The sequence below is a fragment of the Ovis aries genome, chromosome 10 (assembly GCF_016772045.2).
Source record: "Ovis aries strain OAR_USU_Benz2616 breed Rambouillet chromosome 10, ARS-UI_Ramb_v3.0, whole genome shotgun sequence".
NCBI classification, from domain to species: Eukaryota; Metazoa; Chordata; class Mammalia; order Artiodactyla; family Bovidae; genus Ovis; species Ovis aries.
Window position 1 is genome coordinate 62,170,896 of NC_056063.1, and position 2,617 is coordinate 62,173,512.

The 2,617-nt window shown below is 37.6% G+C and overlaps 1 non-coding gene across 1 annotated transcript; it reads right to left on the reverse strand.

Moving 5' to 3' along the window:
- Positions 1 to 237: 237 nt before the first annotated feature.
- On the reverse strand, positions 238 to 310 carry TRNAR-CCU (transfer RNA arginine (anticodon CCU)). Its single transcript has one exon. It is a non-coding gene; the product is annotated as a tRNA-Arg (tRNA).
- Positions 311 to 2,617: the final 2,307 nt, after the last annotated feature.

Genomic DNA, 2,617 nt, shown 5'->3' on the forward strand with positions numbered 1-2,617 from the left:
TTCTTCAATATTTGTAAAAGCTGTAACATACCATTGTGAAATGTTAAAAATAGTGTAGACTGGGTATGGAATATATGCTAGCTTTCTGTTCTGAACTATCTTCATGTCTCTTTTCCTTTTCTATTATTTTTCATTTAATTATTTATTTTGGATGCATTAGGTCTTAGTTGCAGCAGACAGGACCGTTGATCTTCATCCTGGCAGGCAGGATCTTCAGTTGCTGCATGTGGGATCCAGTTCCTTGACCAGGGATTGAACCTGGGCCCCCTGTATTAGGAGCACAGAGTCTTAACCACTGGACCACCAGGGAAGTCCTCCAAGTTGATTTTTCTATCAATCTAAAAATAAAATCCATTCAAAGTATATGGCAATGGACATGTGGGTTAAAGTCATATTACTCCTTTGTGGCAGTTTTAAAGTTTTATCTATTTTTGGCTATGCTGGGTCTTTGTCGCTACATGGAGGCTTTCTCAGTTGTGGCGAGTAGGGGCTACTCTCTTAGTTGCAGGGTGCAGGCCTCTTATTGTGGTGGCTTCTCTTACTGTGGAGCACAAGCTCTAGGACTCATGGGCTTCCGTAGTTGTGGGGCAGGGCTTAGTTGCTCTGATGTATGTGGGACTTTCCTGGGTCAGGTATTGAAGCCATCTGTGCCCCCTGCATTGGTAGACAGATTCTTAACTACTGGACTCCCAGGGAAGTCCTTAACGCAGATATTATTCATATTTGTCTATAATTTTCTATGTACTGTTGCATTAGTAAAACAGTCTGAAATTATACAGGTTAAATTGGTCTTTTCTTCATTCAGTTAACCTAGCATAATCACAAGAAATGTGTTAAAATACCACTATCATGTTCAATGAAGAATGCTATAGTCACATTCTAAAATTAGATAATAAGCTATTATCCTATAGATACATTTTGCATAACTTGAACTCTGAAAGGAAAATTTCAAATATTGAAATATTGGATGTGGAAATTACAACCTATTTTTAAAAGTTGCAATTATTGGAATTCTTATTTCTTCACACCTGAAGAAAATCACAGTGTGCCAATGAATGTTATCATTATAATTCCTCAGAATATATTGCTCTGGCTTTTGACACTAATATTGTCTATTTATGCTTATTCCATTAAATTATGGGTTGATTCATCAGTGTTATTCAAGTTGTAATAATATGTTATAGGCCATACCCTTAAATATTGTTAATTTTAAATTGTGACAGTGAAAACTGTCTCTCCATTTTATGATGAAGTAAAGAAATAAGATGAGGCAAGCCTTCTTCAAGAAAAACTTCTTATTATTAAATTCAGACTTAAATTGAAAAAGTAGTCAAAACCACTGAGATCATCAGGTATGACCTAAATCAAATCCCTTACAATTATACAGTGGAAGTGAGAAATAGATTCAAGGGATTAGATCTGATAAAGCAGTGCCTGAAGAACTATGGACAGAGGTTCATGACATTGTATAGGAGACAGGGATCAAGACCATCCCCAAGAAAAGCAATGAAAAAAAGCAAAATGGCTGTCTGAGGAGGCCTTACAAATAGCTGAGAAAAGAAGAGAAATGAAAGACAAAGGAGAAAAGGAAAGGTATACCCATTGGGTGCAGAGTTCCAAATAGCAAGGAGAGATAAGAAAGCCCTCCTCCATGATCAATGCAAAGAAATAGAGGAAAATAATAGAATGGGAAAGACTAGAGATCTTGTCTGGATTTAAAAAAGGTAGAGGAACCAGAAGTCAAATTGTCAACATCTGTTGGATCATCAAAAAAGCAAGAGAGTCCCAGAAAAATATCTACTTCTGCTTTATTGACTATGCTAAATCCTTTGACTGTGTGGATCATCACAAACTGTGGAAAATTCTTAAAGAGATGGGAATACCAGACCTCCTGAGAAATATATATGCAGGTCAGGAAGCAATAGTTAGAACTGGACATGGAACAATGGACTAGTTCCAAATTGAGAAAGGAGTAGGCCAAGGCTATATGTCATCACCGTGCTTATTTAACTTTTATGCAGAGTACATCATGAGAAAATCTGGGCTAGATAAAGCACAAGGTGGAATCAAGATTGCCCGGGGAAATATCAATAACCTCTAATATGCAGATGACACCACTCTATGGAAGAAACCAAAGAAGAAATAAAAGGCCTCTTGATGAAAGTGAAAGAGGAGAGTGAAAAAATTGCCTTAAAACTCGATATTCGGAAAACTAAGATCATGGCATCTGGTCCCATCACTTCATGGCAAATAGTTGGGGAAGCTATGGAAACAGTGACAAACTTTATTTTTGGGCTCCAAAATCACTACAGGTGGTGACTGCAGCCATGAAATTAAAAGATGCTTGCTCCTTGAAAGAAAAGTTATGACCAACCTAGACAGCATATTAAAAAGCAGAAACATTACTTTGCCAACAAATGTCCATCCAGTCAAAGCTATGGTTTTTCCTAGTAGTCATGTATGGATGTGAGGGTTGGACTATAAAGAAAGCTGAGTGCCAAAGAATTGATGCTTTTGAACAGTGGTGCTGGAGAAGACTCTTGAGATTCCCTTGGACTGCAAGGAGATCCAACCAGTCCATTCTGAAGGAGATCAGTCCTGGGATTTCTTTGGAAGG